The sequence below is a fragment of the Mustela nigripes genome, chromosome 17, assembly GCF_022355385.1.
Source record: "Mustela nigripes isolate SB6536 chromosome 17, MUSNIG.SB6536, whole genome shotgun sequence".
Taxonomy (NCBI): Eukaryota; Metazoa; Chordata; class Mammalia; order Carnivora; family Mustelidae; genus Mustela; species Mustela nigripes.
Window position 1 is genome coordinate 438,913 of NC_081573.1, and position 17,544 is coordinate 456,456.

The following is a 17,544-nucleotide window of genomic DNA, read 5'->3' on the forward strand; positions in this document are numbered from 1 at the left end:
TATTTATTTATTATTTATTATACATCATATATGTTTATTATTATTGCTGTGGGAAAGGTAAGAATCTTGTATGCCTGCTATAGGCCTTGTCTTAAAAGTTTTATTATATATTAAAAGAATGTTTTTGAAAAATTCAATCTAAACTCAGGTAACTTCTTATGGTGCAATTGCTAGTTTACTTTTTTGCAAATATTAACACATATTTTAAAAGATTCTATTTCTAAGTCATCTCTACGCCCAACATTGGGTTCAGACCCCGAGATCAAGAGTCACACGGTTCACAGACTAAGCCATTCAGGTGCCCCAACATTGACACAGTTTAATCTTCATACAAACCCGGCAGAGCACGTCTTATTCTTTTCTCCATTCCTCTTGCGCTTGAAGAAACTAGAGACTGATCACAAATTAACTTGCCCAAGGTCGGCCAGCCCTAAGTGACAGGCACAGTAGGCTGTGTGTGTCAGCTCTGCTTGAGGACCTCAGGACAGGTCCATCTCACCAGCTGGGAGGGTCTGTCCCGGCTCTGAGAGGGTGGGTGCCCGGCTTTTCAACCCAATTTTGTATGGAGCTTTGATTTTACACTTGTACTCAAGGTTGTTGTTGTTGTTGTTGTTTTTAAGATTTTTATTTATTTATTTGACAGACAGAGATCACAAGTAGGCAGAGAGGCAGGCAAAGAGAGAGGAGGGGAAGAAGGCTCCCCACTGAGCAGAGAGCCTGATGTGGGGCTTGATGCCAGGACCCTGGGATCATGACCTGAGCCGAAGGCAGAGACTTTAACCCACTGAGCCATCCAGGCACCCTGTACTTAAGGTTTCTTGTACTCAAGGTTAATTTCCAATCGTAGTCAAGGTTCTTCCTCTGACTGCTACCCTATACTCTGTATCTTTGTTTTCTTCGTTACGTTATGTACTGAGTTTTTCTTTTTCATGCAGGGACATATTGTCTCTCTTTCTGTCTTTTAGTTTTCAACAGTTAGGGTTCTCCAGATAAACAACCAAAAGATCCTATTACAAAGAGTGCATATAGGGGTCCCTGGGCGGCTCAGTGGGTTGAGCCTCTGCCTTTGGCTCAGGTCATGATCTCAGGGTCTTGGGATCAAGCCCCACATCAGGCTCTCTGCTCAGCAGGGAGCCTGCTTCCCTCTCTCTCTTCCTGCCTCTCTGCCTACTTGTGATCTCTGTCTGTCAAATAAATAAATAAAATCTTTTTTAAAAAAGAGTGTATATAAACATAAATACATAAATAATACACTTATATATAAAATATGTATCATACATAATATGGACATAATATGTATATATAATATACAAATACATTTATATGTATGTATAAGTAATATATAATATACAAATGTATTTTTATGTATATTTAAATATATATTTATTGTAGGAATCAGCTCATGGGTTATGGAAGCCGGAAGTCCCACCATCTGCTGCCTGCCACTCAGAGACCCAGGAGGGCTGGTGGTATAATTCAGCCCCAGTCGGCAGGCCCAAGAACCAGGTGTGACAATGTCCAGGGCAGGAGAAGATGGTGTCCTAGCTCAAGAAGAGAGAGAGTGGGAACCGACTCTCCTTCCCCTGTCTGTCTCTCCGGTCCCTCGGAGGAAGGAGGATGCCCAAATGGGAAGGCTGGACCTCTTCACTCAGGGACTGAAGCAAAGGCTAATCTTTCAGAAACCCGCTCACAGACTCGCCCAGAAGTCATCTTTTCCCAGCTCTCTGGACAGCCCTTAGCCCGGTTGGGGTGACCCCTACAAATAGCCATCACAGTCGGGATGGCGTAGTTCCTCTTAACGTTAGTCTGACTCGTTCGCCTCTGACCTGAGCCAAGCTCTCAGCAAGGGAAGGGTGGCCAGCCTGGGCTCAGGAGAGAGGACTCCTGAGTTCTCTGCCCCATCTGGAGCAGGGACAGCTGATCAGGTGGGACACCTGCTCCAGTGAAAAGAAGTGCCGCGCGTCTAGGCAGTGAGGTCGCTGGGGAGCAGACACAGTTTAGGGGAAACTGAAAAACCCACATTTCTTCCATCTTGGGGGCTTGGTGGGAAGAGGAGGGAGAGGGTAGAAAAGCAGACGTTGTGGACTAGTCATTCCTTCTTGACCCTCCAACACCGTCAACCACAGAAGTCAAGGCTCAGGACAAGGGTGCAGGGACTTTCCCACAGGATGAATGTCCCTCATGCTCCATGGCCCCTGAGCGCCACCTAGAGGCCAAACTATGTTTAGCACTCCTGGAGGCTTAGCGTGGTAAAGCAGAGAGGGAGGGTCCACCTTGCGGGGGGGGCGGGGGGGGGGGGGGGACTTCCCCCAGTTCCCCTGAGGTGTGCCCAGGGCAGGAACATTGGGAGGCCTCAGTAGACCTGTCATGGCAGGAGGAGAGATCCCACCTGGGCCAGGCTTCGTGGGGCAGGAGCGGGTGTCCAGACACATCCACTGAACCCCTGGGACAAAGGGGACATTGAGATGACCAGAAGGGCCCCCAGGTCCCCAGGGAGCACAGAAAGGCTGGGCCCTGTGACCTGGGGGCACAGACATCAGCTGAGCCTCCAGGGTTTGTGGGCGAGCAAACCCCACAGGACTGCCCCCCCACACACCCAGGGACCAGCAGGAGGGTGCAGAGGAGCTGCTCCCTCCACCTGGGACACCATCCTGGGAAAGATGGTAAAAAGATGCAGGAGTGTTTACAAAGATCGGGAGTGACTGTGCATGTATGTGTAAATGTGTGTGTGGGGTGTGTGCATGTGTCCCCCCCTTAAGAGGGGGTAGCTCCTGAGTGAGACCAGGCCACTGACAGACATAGACATTATATTTCTTTTGCTGAACACCACTGCATCTTGGTCACACATACACACACACGCACACCCTAACACACACCCATGATGCCACGTTCACTTACATGTACGCTCTGTAACTTCTCCAGGTTCGAATTTCCTAATGAATGGTTTCCAACATTTCTTCGATGAAATAATGCAGCGTCTGTGCTGTCGTTACCATTGCTCCCACGGTTCTCAATCATGTATATCATTTGTTTCTCTTTCGCAGCATGAGCAATCATCCGGAGGCCTTCCTTCAACTCCTTTTTCTCTGAAATACACCAAAGGCATGCTTGCACCATGTGGACTTCCACAGCACCCTCTCGTGGTTTGTAGCATGTCCTGCTGAGCCCTTGCCCTGTCCCCAAGTTCCTGCTCAGCTGCTAAGTACCTCCTGCTCCCTCTGGCATCACCTTCCTGCCTGGACAAGGTCACCTAAGCAGGGGTCACAGACTGGGAGGCGGTCAGTGCCAACACCTATCTCTATAGGGCTGAGTTTCAGCAGAGCGTCACCACCCTTTCCTCTTGCTTCTTTGGGAATCGAGGGTGGTTGCTTTCACATTGAAATAGAAGTGCCTTTCTGGGGAGAGTGCCCTGACCCCGGGCCCTAGGTTCCCTGCTGCAGGTGTGTGCGGGGGTCACTCTCTGTGGGAGCCACATGGCCTCTGAACCCACGGGGCTGCTCCTAGGCCGTGTCCATGGCAGAGCCCATAGCCTTCTGTTTCTTCGAGGCTGGGGAAACAGAGGTCAGGGCATCAGGCATGTGGTTTTAGGTCAAGAACCATAGAGCACATGGGCCTTGATGCCCGGAGGGATGGCAGACATAGAGATTTTGATTCTCTTGTCATGGAAAAACAGTGGTGACAGGGGCTGGGTCTGCCTTGGGCTTGTGCACTAGTTCTGGGCAGAGCCCCACATCTCTGCCCCCAGTCCAGGAGCACACCACAGACCTCTCCTCTGTCCCTATCAGACCTCACCTTGCTGACCCCAGGACCCTGAAGCAGTCCCTTCCCCAGGACTCAAGCTCTGCCAAGGAACCTACCAGGTGTCTGTGGCTCAGCCAGCCACTCTCCTGGGCTCTGACCATGAAAGGCCCAGGCCTTTCCCTTGCCTACCTCCTCCTCCTGTGAAGTCAGTATGGATCTTAGAAGCCCCAGGACATGTTCAGGTCCTCAGCCTTCCTTGCTAGGGTGAGCAGTTGGTGCAGAATACCGGATGAGGCCACTGGACATATCAGAATCCAGTGGCTGCTTTCAGTCCCTTCAGGAACTGAGCCCTAGTAGAAACTGTGAAAGGAACATAGGGTTTGCTGAAATGTAAAGGCCAGTAGAACTATTGGAGAAGCTACTGAAAATCAAGGACATGCAAAAGCCCCAGTTGCTAGAGGCTTGGGAGGGAGGGGAACAGACAGGGAGGAGAGGATGCTATGACTGCGTATTGTTGTCCTGGATGGGGCTCCAAACCACCTCCCCTCATCACAGTCCCTGTGTTCAGTGTCATAAATGGACCCTGGGAGGCCCACGGGGGTCCAGATGAGAATGAGACCCCATCACAGCCCCAGCAGCGCAAGAAGTCCTGCCCACCAACGTTTGCACAAACAGAATTGTTTCTGGAGTTCTTTTGCATCCGTAAACTTCAGGGCTATTGGTTAGCACGGGAAATTTCTTTTTTAAAGATCTTATTTTTAAGTAATCTCCACAGCTAACCGGACTTGAACTATGACCCTAAGATCAATAGTCACGTGTCCTACTGACTGAGCCAGCCAAGCGCCCAGAATGGGATGTTTGACAGCATGAAAGTCCTCCCTCCCTGCCTCCTCCAGCCCCACAGCCCCAGTCAGTGCCCCCTAAAGGGAGAGCCTGACCTGACCAGCTGGGAAGCAGGGGTGAGTGCGCAGAGCACAGCCCTGAGCTGCAGGATGCAGAGGGATGCAGAGACAGGAGTATCAAGTCTGAGCAGAGCACCACCTGCCCGGGAGAGCATGAGGGATACCGCTTGAGTGTTCTCCCAAGGCGCCATCTGCCTCTCTGTGCAACCCCCCTCCCCTCCCAGAATAACATGAAGTCATCGTAGAATTTCACGATTCCCCTTTCGCATCTGGGGAATGTATAGCTTGAGAACGGTCAGCCCGGTAGAACAAGCTAGCCAGAAAGGCCCGTTTCTGTGCTCCACACCATTTGTCTGTGGCTGTCTCTGTAACTATGTATCTTTCTCCTTGTCTGTCTGGTATCTGGGTATCTATGTGTATCTATCATCTCTTAGTATAACTTTGTATCCAGCCTGTATCTACTTATCCCCTGAGGGATGCATCTGCCATTATCCCCATTCCCATCCTGTCTGTGTGTGTGTGTCTACCCACTCATCACCTGCAACCTAGCGAGTCTGTGTCCAGTCCACGTGTGTATGCATGTATGTGTGTGTACTGTCTGTGCACTTTATCCCATACCATCTACCTCTATCTCTCCCTCCCTCTCCTCTCTCCGTCTGGCTCTACAATCACCAGCTAGTACTAGGTGGGTTCCATCTGGACATGGCTCAGCCTGGTTATGTCTCTCTGTGATCCAAAAGAGGAAGGGAGAGCTGAGCCTGTGCCCGCTCCCCCACTTCCTTCCTGTGAAACTATAGACACGAGCCCGCGGAGTCCTTCCTGCTCACCACCTGACCTGCAGGGCCCTGTCCTGCCACCCCAGGATAAGGACAGGCAGACCAGACCAGAGGTGGCCCATGTCCTGCAACCCCACGTGAATCCTGGACCTCGGTGAGTGGGGAAGGCGGGGGCACAATGGGTGGAAGACTCCAGCAGGGTCTGGGCCTGCCTCAGGCAGCCTCCATCCAGGCCTGTGGCTCCCCCGGGAGGACTCTCCCTGCAGGCCCTGCTGCTCTGTGCTGGGGCCTAAGCCCATCGTGCAGGGATCACAGCCTCTGACATGCATCCCAGGCATTGGGACGGGTCAGATGGGAGCAAGGCCAGAGCAGGTGCCTGGCTAGGAGTCACCTGGGCATGGTCTGAAACCAGCTACAGGGGAGGGAAGCTCTCTCAGGGAGTTCCTGTTGACCGAGGGTGGACTGGGGACTGGCAGCACACGGACACCGCCCCCCACCCAAGGGCCCCGTGTGGCCGGCATGTTTCTCACTGGGGCTTCTCTTGCCGTGCTCTGCCTGGGCCACATGAGCCACACGCAGGAGGGTGAGTCCTGTGCACATGCTTCCTGATCCCCTCCCCCGGGGCAGCCCTGGATGGAGTCTGGTTCCTTCTGGGAGGGACCCAAACCCCAAGGTACACAGATGCATTCTCTCTTCAGTCCTCCCTTCACAGCTGCAAATCCCTGAAGGCCTCAAGTCCAGCAGAGCCCCCAGACGGGGATTCTCACCCACTCGACCGATCCCTTGCCTCCCCTCTCCCTGCTCTCTGAGCGCCATCGGCCAGGACCAGAGAACACAGTTGTCCTTGATTCTCTCTGAGCTTGCCCCATGTCCAGTCCCTCAGATCCTGTGGGTCCTGCCTGCACGGCTTAGGTCACCCCACACCTCCCGTGGGCTCCGTCCATGCCAGACTCCTCCATCCTCATAGTCCTCCCGTCCCCACCACCCCTGCCATCCCCGCCTCCCTGGAAGCGTGGGGCCCTCCTGGGGCTGCTGCACATCTCTGGTCTCCTCCTGCAGGCTCTCCTGTCTTCCACTCTCTCCCTGCAGGTGAATTTAGAAAACACACACACAATGGTTTTACCTCCCAGCCTGCCCCCTTCAAGAACTGAACCAGGGCCCATGGGATCCCAGAACAGAGTCTTTCATCTGGCCCCATCTATCTCTAGCCATACCTGCCCTGCTCTGTCCGACTCTCTTACCTCAACACTTGGTTCTCTTTCTGTGTCTCAGACACGCCACACCCTGCAGCAAGACCCACGCCCACACGGGCTCTCCACCTCCAGCACCAGACCCCCTTACCTACTTGGGGAGGTAATTCCTGCTCCTCTCTCAGGAATCCTGTCCTCATCTGACATCAAGGAAGCATCTCTGTATAGTGCAGGGATCTTGTCATGGGTCTGTGTGGCGTCAAGGCCTTTCTCCTCACACCATGTCACCTCCCCAGGCTGCTGTACCTGACAGAGAACATCTTGGCAATCTTTCTCTCTCTCACAGAAATGCATTCTCTGTGCAGTCTGGCCAGCAGTCTCTTGGTGGTCCCAACAGGTCACCAGGCCTGCAGGCTCCCTTCCCTGCTTCACGGCGTCAGTGCATGGTCACTAGCACTAGGGTCACCTCTTGATGCAGGAGGGCTGCCAGAGCTCCAGCCATTGCACATGCTTGCAGAGTGAAAGGCAGAGATAAGGAAAAGGCTTAACTGCCACCCTTTAAGCTACTGTCCCGGGAATCCCACCAATGAGGCTCCCCCATGTCATTTCACAGACATGGTCACAGGCCTGCACAGAGCAGATCTGGGATTCCAGGGGTTGTCTTTTGTACCTGAGGCTAGCCAGTGATGCTCTGCTTCACAAGGATGGAGAGCCCAGATGTTGGAGGGCAGGAGCCGTCTGCATGACTTCCCTCCCACCTCACAGGGAAGGATAGGTTATTTCCTCAGAACGGACCCTGAGAGCCTGCTCTGCTTCCCTTCCAGGGGTCCTTCCCAGACCCTCCATCTGGGCAGAGCCAGGCCCTGTGATCCCCTGGGGGCAGCCTGTGACCATCGTGTGCCATGGACCTGCTGGAGTTGAGATCTTCCACCTGGAGAAGGAGGGAAGACGCTCATATCAATGCGTGAGGAACCCACTGCCCGAGACCCAGGCCAGATTCCTCATCCCGACGGCGAGTGAAGACGCTGCTGGGCTCTATCGCCACATCTACTATAAGGTGTCAGCTGGTCTGAACACAGCCAGCAACTGCACCTGGAGGTGACAGGCGAGGTGACCGTGCTAGGCCCTCAGGTTCGCCCTGAGCTCCCTGGACCCTGCTACCTACTGTACCCTCTCTTCCAAGGCTCCCCTGCCCTCCTGCTCCGCCCCCCACAAGCCCTCTGCTTCCTCTCTCCCTCTGCACACACGTCCCTCTGGCTTCCACCCAGCATAGGTCCAGAGCCCTGGTCTCATCTGTACCCCATGAATGGTCTGGGGAGGGCACGGAGCTCGCCCTGGAGGCTGGCTGGGGAGGGGGCTTCTGGAGACTAGGTGTGCAACAGGCTCATTTTAAGAGACCACGTGCCTGGGGTGCCTGGGTGGCTCAGTGGGTTAAAGCCTCTGCCTTCGTCTCGGGTCGTGATCCCAGGGTCCTGGGATTGAGTCACACATCAGGCTCTCTGCTCATCAGGGAGCCTGCTTCCCTCTCTCTCTGCCTGCCTCTCTGCCTACTTGTGATCTCTGCCTGTCAAATAAATAAATAAAATCTTTAACAAAAGAGAGAGAGAGACTATGTGCCTTTTCACTCAGGATGGTATGAAGCTGTCCTTTCCACAGGGTCAGGGTCTGAGGGGCCCTGTCCAGGAGTCCATCCTCCACTAGGAAAGTCACATGGTCCACAGGATTCCTGACCACACCGGGGAGTGGTCTGGGGTGTGCTTGGAATGGGCTATCCCTGCCCCTCTGTGTGGTCAACTCTGGTGACATGCCAGAGTCAGGGTGCACTGGGGACAGTTGGACCCCCCCCCCCACGAGGAGGGAGGGCTGAGGATGGAGGCAAGGAAGGGAGCCCTTCCTTAAAGCTCTGTGTTTTTTCTCCTGTTTCTCTTCATTCTGCTGTGATTCCCACATACCGTGGGACAGATGCAGTGTCCAGGGAGTGGCCCCAGGATCCAGACCTGGGAGTATCCCCCTAGTTTATCCTGGGCCTCTGACACCCCCACCACTGACCTGGGGAGAATATGGGTGGCATGGTGGCCATGCCAGGTGTGGTCAGTGTCCAGGGCCCCCAAACCTGTGACCAGGTGAGGTGGCTCCAGCTCCACCGTGTCTGTCTGTGGTCGGGGACCAGCTGCTTTGTACAGCCCCTCAGCTGAGTCAAAGCAGAGAACATGCCCTCCCATGCCTTCACGTCTCCCTGTCCCCCCTTCCCTGGCGTCTAGTGGTCTCAAGAACAAGGGACACATGGAGAGAAAGAGAATAGATGGTGGGCGCTCTGGGAGGTAGGGGCTGGGCTGACGGGACAGACAGTCCCAGGAACTCAGGCTCTGCAATTCTGCCTGTGCACAGGATACCCTGCAGACCTTGGCTCTCCCCACACTGAGCTCCTCCTGGGCTGGGGCGTCCATCCACCTGTGGCTCTGCGGGGAGTGGGGGATGGGGTCCCTCAGCCCTGCCCTGTTTGCAGGCAGCCTGGGTCTGGGTGGGGCAGGGAGGACTTCCCCCAGGTGCAGGGGCTCCCATGTCCTCCCAGCTCCCACACTAACAGCGGGGAGGGGTGTCCTCCTGACAGGGACATGCATAGCTCCTCCTCCTTGGGGGGAAGAAATGAGGTAATGACCCTGAAAGCCCCCCAGTCCCCGGAGCAGGCAGCCCCAGACTCAGGTGTTGACCACCCATCCTTACGGCTTACAGGGAGGGGCTCTACCATCCCCACTGGCTCCACAGACCTGGCCTTAAACCCACCCATCAGAGAGTGAAAGTGAAGGCTGATATTAGTCTCAAGAGGAAAGTTGAAGTGCACCACCTCTGTCCTGTCCACCCTCAATGTGTGGAGCCCCAGGAGAAGGGGTCTTCCAGGGAGAGACCCAGAGAGGGTATTGGGGAGAGAGCGGTGGGGTGGGGGGGGGCACATCAATGCACAGGTGCAGGTAGGGAGGCCTCTCAAACACAGTCACCTCTGTAAGACCACAGTGACTTAAACACACACTTTCCACACCCTGAAGGGCCTGTGTAGTCAACTCTGGTGACAACTCTGGTGACATGCCGGAGTCAGGGTGCACTGGGGACAGTTGGATCCCCCACGAGGAGGGAGGGCTGGGGATGGAGGCAAGGAAGGGAGCCCTTCCTTAAAGCCCTGTGTTTTTTCTCGTTTCTTTTCATTCTGCTGTGACTCCCACATACCGTGGGTCAGATGCAGTGTCCAGGGGGTGGCCCCAGGATCCAGACCTGGGAGTATCCCCCTGGCTAGTGTGGGCAGTGCCGGTGTGGACCTCTGCTCTGGGCCCTCAGGTCCACCCCGAGCTCCCTGGACCCTGCCACCTGTCTGTCACCTCCAGGTGCAGTTGCTGGCTGTGTTCAGACCAGCTGACACCCTTATAGTAGATGTGGCGATAGAGCCCAGCAGCGTCTTCACTCGCCGTCGGGATGAGGAATCTGGCCTGGGTCTCGGGCAGTGGGTTCCTCACGCATTGATATGAGCGTCTTCCCTCCTTCTCCAGGTGGAAGATCTCAACTCCAGCAGGTCCATGGCACACGATGGTCACAGGCTGCCCCCGCGGGATCACAGGGCCTGGCTCTGCCCAGATGGAGGGTCTGGGCAGGACCCCTGAGAGGGAAGCAGAGCAGGCTCTCAGGGTCCGTTCTGAGGAAATAACCTATCCTTCCCTGTGAGGTGGGAGGGAAGTCATGCAGATGGCTCCTGCCCTCCAACATCTGGGCTCTCCATTCTTGTGAAGAAGAGCAGGACCGGTGTGGGGCCTGGGTGCTACACACTTTAGGGGCACAGGTCCTGGGCGGCAGACCCTTTAAGGGGGAGAAGGATCATGGGTTCCCCCATCCTTTCAAATACAGGGATCACAGGTCATGCATTCCTTAGGGGAATGTGGAGAGTGGTTCAAGCACCCTTTACAGTATGAGGATCACAGGACGCCCACACTTAGGAATATATAGATCATGGGTCGTGCATCCTGTGAGGGGATGAAGCCCTAGCCTGAGGAGGTGACTCCTGAGAGGAGCTGCAGGAGAGCAGTGGGCCGAGTCCCCACTTCATCCCTCTGACTGCCCACAGTCCCCACAGAGCCAGGCCCCCGCAGCTCAGGGCCGCAATGAGGGGCACTCCCAGGATAGCAAAGTCACCTGGGAATGTGCCCGGGAAGTGCTGGGTGGGGTCAGGTCCTGGCACCAAGGAGGGAAGGAGCTCCTGTCTCAGTGTCCTGGGATGGGCTAGGTCTTATATACCTGTGAGTGACTCTCCCATCCTTGTGCTTCCAGCCCCTGCTTCCCGGAACTACATGGTAGGGAACTGTGTGCGCATGAGCCTGGCTGGTGTGGTCTTACTGATCCTGGTGGCAATTCTGGTAGAAGCTTGGCACGGCCAGAGCAGGTCCCAATGCGGACAGAGACAAGAGGGTCCCCAGCAGAGTCTAGACTCCAGGGTTCCAGGGGGGACATTCCAAGAGCTCTGAGGCTCAAGCTGGACCCCAAGGAGACCCGGCTTCTTCATAGCAGAAGGATACCCCCTTCTGCCATGCTGGGCTGTGCAGGGGTGCAGCGGCGATGGGCCCTGCCTCTCCACCGTTGGTCAGTCTGCGTGTCCCAGCTTTGCCTCCAGGCCTGATACCCATAATCTGACCACCCATGCCAGCCCCCTGTTTCCTGGGCGCCCCTCCTCTCAGGGTTCTCCGGCAGGCTCCCTGTCCCTCCAGCCCCTGTGTCCCTCTTCCTCTCCTTCCTCCTCCCACCCGATTCAGAGGCTCAGTGGGGCTCAGTTCAGGCCACTCCTCAGTGCTCACACCTCTCGCTTTGATGATGTCAGCATCTGGGGGCTTCCCCTTCACATTTCAGTGGAGAACTCCACGGTGGAGATGCCCGCCTCCCCCTCCCTTCTCCTGGAGCCCCCAATCCTGGTTGCCCTCTGGGAACCAGGAACCTGCCACTCCAGGCTGCAGGCACTCACAGCACCTGTCAGCTGCCTTACTCAGGAGGCCCCCAACTCCACCCTCCCTGCATATCCCGTTTCTCCTCTTTCCGAATGGTCTCTGCCTTGCTCCTTCTCCCACTGGCTCCTGGGCCCCACAATGTTATATCTGGAGCCCAGGGAAGGAAATGCCAATCAAAACCATGCTGACCTAGCCCCACACACTCATTAAGATGGTTTTATAGATTTAAACCTGTTTACGGGAAGGTCACAAGTGTTGGGAGGAAGTGGAGATATTTGGAACTGCTGAGCACTGGCAAGGTGGTGGGTATAATTCGGTGTGTCATTTCCTCAGAAAGTAAACAGAATTTCCCTGTGACCCAGCAGTCCCAGGGCTAGGGGCGCAGGCGGTGGGAACGGAGCCAGGGACCGGAAGCTGTGTGCACTCGGGTCCACACCGGCACTGCCCATACTAGCCAGGGCAGCCGCAGGTTCCTGAGCTGTGCAAGACAGCAGCCAGCATTGGGCACCGAGCAAGGACTCCACAAGCCATTGCAGGCTTCGAAGACGGAGGAAGGGGCCTGGTGTCCAGGAAGGGGTGGGGCCCTGCAGACACCCTCCTGTGAACCCCATGGGACCATGACAGATCTGGGACCTCTAGATGGAATGGCATAATAAACCTGAGGCTGTCGCCCCCAGTCTGTGCCCCTTCGTTGTAGCAGACATGGAACCTCAGACTCCTGGTGTCCAACACTATTCTCAGTCAGCTCCCAGACTTCTGGAAATGGATTCGAGCACCAATCTTTCCTTGTCAGCGCCCTGACATCACCCCCGGATGTGTCATCCCAAACTTAGGAGCACCCGTGCCCAAAGCCCAGCCTGGCCACATCCCGGAGTCCTGGGCTTGGTATCCTGGCATTCCAGCAGCAGATGGGGCTACACAAAGCTGGGACCCGTATCCCTGACCTTTCCAATGCCCTGCTCCTGAGAAATTCACGCAATATTTTCCCAACTTACCCTGTGGCTCCAGTGTTGGTGGGATGTAATGTTGTCTTTAATTTTATTTATGTATATTCACATCAGAGTGTGCTTTCCTGTGTCTTACAGTGTAACTGTGTCTTGGACTGCCTAGAACATTCATAGGTTGCAAACGCTGAAACCCCCTGAAATGGTGGGTTCAGAGATGATCCACCTTGTCCATCCATTTCACACACACACACACACACACACCCCACACACTGCAGGTGCGATTTTGGTCTGATTCTGCTTTTCAGAATGAATAAGTAATCCATGGAAAATTAAGTCAGAAGACACATCATGTTACTTTCAGAAGGAAGTTATCCCATTAGAGTGAAGACTGTGTACCCCACGTTCTGCTTTTCCAGGTCCTGCTGCTGTGGTAAGAAGTTGCTGCAAACACCATGCTGGAAACAGTGCGCATTCCCCACCCACGGGGTTCTCTGGCCCAGGGGTCTGGCGCAGTCCCGTGGGCTGCATGAGCACTGAGCTGGGCTGCGTTCTTCCCGTGGCTACAGGCACTAAACAAAGCACTCATTAACATCAAAAAGATCAAAGATGAATATCCAACTTTTGTAGCAACATGGATGGGACTGGAAAAGATTATGCTGAGTGAAATAAGTCAAGCAGAGAGAGTCAATTATCATATGGTTTCACTTACTTGTGGAGCATAACAAATATCATGGAGGACATGGGGAGTTGGAGAGGAGAAGGGATTTGGGGGAAATTGGAAGGGGAGGTGAACCATGAGAGACTATGGACTCTGAAAAACAATCTGAGGGGAATGAAGTGGTGGGGGGGGGGGGAGGTGGGGGTACCAGGTGGTGGGTATTATAGAGGGCACAGATTGCATGGAGCACTGGGTGTGGTGCAAAAATAATGAATACTGTTATGCTGAAAATAAATAAATTTAATTTTTAAAAAAAGATCAAAGAAAAAAATTGTAACAGAAACAAAAACAAACAAAACAAATGAAATGGAAACACACATACCAAAACCTATGTATGGGTTGCAGCAAAAGCCTTTCAGAGAGGGAAGTTTGTAGTCGTGAACGCATCTGTTAAGAAATTGCAAAGATCTCAACTACACATCCTAACTTTACACCTTGAGGGAGAGGGGAAAAAAAGAGTACACTAATACCAAAGTTAGCAGAAGTAATGAAGGAGAGTGGAAATAAATGAAATAGACACCGCCCACCTGAAAAAAAAAAGAAAGTAAGAAAAAAAAATCAATGAATCTAAGAGTTTGTTATTTGAAAAGACAAACCAAATTGACAAATGTTTAGCTAGACCACCTAAGAAGAAAAATAAGAGAAAACGCAAATCAAATCAGAACTGAAAGAGGAAGCATTACAACTGATCCTACAGAAATATGTAGGAGTTTAAGGGACTGCTACCAACAACTCTGCACCCACAGATGAGAAAACCTGGAAGAAATGGATCAACTCTCAGCAACACACAACCTACCACAACTGAATCAGGAATAAACAGAAAATCTGAACAAACACATAAAAAGCAAGGAGACCCACCACCACAGAAAATCCCAGGACACCAGATGGCTTCATTGGCAAATTCTGTTGAACATCCAAAGAAGAATGAATGCCAATCCTTCTCAAACTCTGCCCAAAAAGTGGAAGGGGGAAAGGAACATTCTCAAACTCATTCTTCAAGGCCAGTGTTATCCTGATGCCAAAATCAGATGAAGACACTACATATTATCCTGATACTGATATTCCAAAATCAGAGGAAAACACTATTAAAAAATTAAATAGACCAAAGTTTTTAATCTTCTTTAATCTTTAATTTTCATAACTCCAGAAAATTTCCCAGACAAGTCATTCTTGCTGACCTCTTTTTCCTTTTGGTGTGTTAATTAGTCTTGAATTTGGATGTCCAAGTATTTTCCTGAGTTTAGGAAGTTCTTGGTTATCATTTCTTTACATAAGATTTCACCCCTTTTCTCTCTCTCTCTCCCTTCTCTGGAACTCAAATCATTCTTTTCTGTGGTAGATGCCGTCCAGTTTCTTTCATTAATTTTATTCATTAACTGGATTCCTCAAGTCCAGAATTTCTGTTTGGCTCTTTTGTATTTTTCTATCTCTTTGTTAAACTTCTCTTTTGGTTCAAGTGTTGTTTTTCTTTTCTCATAACTCAATGAGTTTCTCATAACCCGACCAGTGCAGCTATTTTGAAATCTTGGTCAGCTACATGGCAAAACTCCAAGTCTGAGTTCAGTTACGGGATGGCTGTCCTCATCTCTTGGTGATGACATGTGTCCTTGATATCTTGATTCTTCATGTTCCTTGGAGTTTCCCATGGCTGTTTTAGCATTTGAAGTGGGGTCACTCCACAAATCTTTAGTGGCTGTCTTCATGTGGGAGATGTTTTTCATTGGTTCTGCTGGTATCTGACACTTTCTCCAACTTTACACAGATGCACAAAGTGTGTAGGCTTGTATTTCCTTTCTGGTCCTTGCAATCTACCAGGCTGGCTGCTGGAAACTTCCGGGTTTTTTTGCCACAAGTTTGTGGTTTCTGTCTTGCCCACAGACTCCAGTTTGTCTTCAGAGCCTACATGAAGATCTGGACATGGCCTACAATGAGGTTTTCACACTTGGGGAGTGGAGGGCACCCTTGAGCGGGGCTGGGGGTGTTGGGGTCAGATCTCCCAACAGCTCAGTGACAGGCTTCCTACTGTGGTCCTGAATGCAGTCAATGGGAACCACATCTGTTTAATCCCTTGGATACTCTTATCTGCCTCTTTCCCCATCTTCTGCTCTCCCCATCTGGAGGTCCTGCTTCAATATTCTCGGTGTCTCCAACAGACCCACACAGCTGGGGAGGCCAGGCACCCACTCACTGTTCTCCCATTCCATGTTGGCTAGTTCAGCCCTCTCAACTGTGCCCTGGCCAGAGGGGTGACTTGGCAAAGATCCTCTTACCTTCTCAAATGCATCTCCATTTCCTTCATTTACAACAAAGGGTCAAAATACACATGTTATTTCTAAATATGACTGCACTCTAAAACTCAGTGGGTGTCTCTGTAAAATGTTCAATTATGTATCTCTTCAGCTGTTACAGACATCATCCTCACTTCTGTCCTTCTGACACTTAGAACACATCCTCATTCTATTCCCCAACATTGGGAATTTCCACGTCTGGTCCCTTTATGCTGCCTTCTGGAAAATCTCTCAATTCTGAACTTTAGTTTTATAAATGTCTCTTCAGGTTTGTCTTGTCCTTCATGGAATGAGTTTTTTCAATGTGTTGATTTATTGGATTTTTCATCTCTAAAATGTCTTAATTGTTTCAAGAATTGCCTAATCTTCTGTGGCACAATCCATATTCTTGCATCAAAAATTCAATATCTCCTTTCATTTTTTCAGATATTTAAATATGCTTAATTTTATTCTCTTATTTTCCTATTGATTCTATTTCCTTGTATATGATCATTTTTTATTCATCTGTAGCTTATTGTCCGTGCACTTAATCATTGTTAAGATCACTCTCTGATGTCCATTCTTGGTGGACATTCTCCTCTCATACACCTGTTCATACGAGAAGGGTTTCTCCCGGAGCTGCTCTGGGAGTCGGGCGGACCACAAGAGATAACTGCAGCTTCTCCTGGTCTGTGGTGTCCATTCCCTCAAATGTCACATCTGCTCAGGCTTGTATTAGGCAGGGATGGGTCCAATACAAGCCTCAAGCTAACAGTCACTCACAAAAGAGAAAAACTTCAATGAATCTGTTTCACACACACGTAGGGGAGGTGATTCGGAGCTGACCTGAGTCAGTGAGTGGAGAAACCCCTGTTGTTGTCCACAAACACACATTGGGAAGCACTGCAGGTTTTAGCCTTCACCCGCAGTCCTGGCCCCTTCCTGCCTCTGAGGACCCTGGCGACCCTCTCTGTGTCCACATGGGTGGAAGCCTCTACCAGATGACCTGCTGATGGTCCTGGGAACTGACAACTGCTCAGCATTGTTCTCTGTTCTTTCTTGTGGTTCCCTGACTCTCTGGGGAGCTTTCATTTCTCAGTTCCTGCATGTGACTATTTCTATACATTTCAGAAATATGGTCAGTAGTGTTTATTGGTACAAAGCATGTGAGGGGTCTTGACTGGATGTGAAAAACATCCACCTAGGTTAAGTCTGACCCCATAATCCTTCCATGTACAAAACCCCTCTTATCCCTCTCTGAAAACTAACAGTAATGAGTCCCCTCCCATGAACTGGGAACCAATGACCCCCACAATTATCCTAAGGAGTGGGGTTCAGGACAAGATCCAAACAAGGAAACAGACTTGGAGACAGGATGTTATTACCCTGGGAAATACAGGCAATGGAAAATGGATGAATATTTAGAGAAAGGTTAACTTTTCCTTCAAAAATCAGAGCTCCCACACTGCTGAAATAGATGTTCCCTACAGCTTACATGCAGGACTCCAGGGTGGAGAGGACGGCTCTGCCCCAGAAACAAGGGGCACTGAGGAGCCAGGAGCATCTCACAGGGATGTTCCCAAGAAGGTTGGGGAGTGTGGACAATGTCACAAGAAAATAGAGAAGTCCTTGGAGGCTGTGCAGAAAGAAAGTCTACACTCTAGGGCCAGGAGAGGGGCTGTGCTCCCTTCCATATGTGCCTGTATTTCTCCCCTGGGCTCATTACCACCATGACCTCAACGTGAGCTGATCAGAGAGGACACACATGTGTCTGTGCTGATTTGAGCTCTAAATGGCAGCAGGAACCTGTGTCCACTGTAGCATTTCTGGGGCTTTGGGCCCCAGTCCATGGTGAGGACCCAGGGGTATGCTGAGGATGAAGGAGACACAACAGGGGGCCCTGGTGGGGGAAGGACCTGTCCTGGTCCCCTCACCTGGATGGGGCATCTCAGGAAGCCTCAGGATCCACCCCTTGCACCATCATGCACACCAGAGCAGGGCTCAGGGAAGGGGGTGTTCCCCTT